Source organism: Propithecus coquereli, unplaced genomic scaffold (assembly GCF_000956105.1).
Source record: "Propithecus coquereli isolate 6110/MARCELLA unplaced genomic scaffold, Pcoq_1.0 Scaffold33, whole genome shotgun sequence".
NCBI classification, from domain to species: domain Eukaryota; kingdom Metazoa; phylum Chordata; class Mammalia; order Primates; family Indriidae; genus Propithecus; species Propithecus coquereli.
The window spans coordinates 170,548-171,112 of NW_012148952.1; the positions used below are offsets into that span (position 1 = coordinate 170,548).

The 565-nt window shown below is 33.1% G+C and overlaps 1 protein-coding gene across 1 annotated transcript in view; it reads left to right on the forward strand.

The window, feature by feature from the left end:
- Nucleotides 1-565, forward strand: part of LRP1B (low density lipoprotein receptor-related protein 1B) — a 542,706-nt gene that overhangs the window by 111,467 nt on the left and 430,674 nt on the right. The window lies entirely within an intron of this gene.

Sequence of the window (565 nt, forward strand, 5' to 3'; positions counted from 1 at the left end):
TGACTTCTTTGAAGTCAATATCAGTGATTGAGATTACTGGACCAAATAATCAAAACTTTTTTAATGGCACTTGATGTGTACTGCCAAGCTATCCTCCAAAATTAGTGTACTAATTTATACTGCCACAAGCCACACATGCTGTTTGTGTGTGTGTGTGTGTTATAGTGACAATTATTTCTGAATTATTTTAAGTGAGAAGTAAAGGAAGGTGGCTATTGTATATTTTATTTCTAGTTTTCATTGACTTCTTTGAAGTCAGTATCAGTGATCGAGATTACTGGACCAAATAATAAAAACTTTTTTAATGGCACTTGATGTGTACTGCCAAGCTATCCTCCAAAATTAGCGTACTAATTTATACTGCCACAAGCCACACATGCTGTTTATGTGTGTGTGTGTGTGTGTGTGTGTCTGTGTGTGTGTGTTATAGTGACAATTATTACTGAATTATTTTAAATGAGAAGTAAAGGAAGGTGGCTATTGTATATGACTTTATAAACCACTTTAAAATTCAGCTTTATAGAATTAGAGGTATTAGTGTCAAATATCTACGTTTACTTACTAT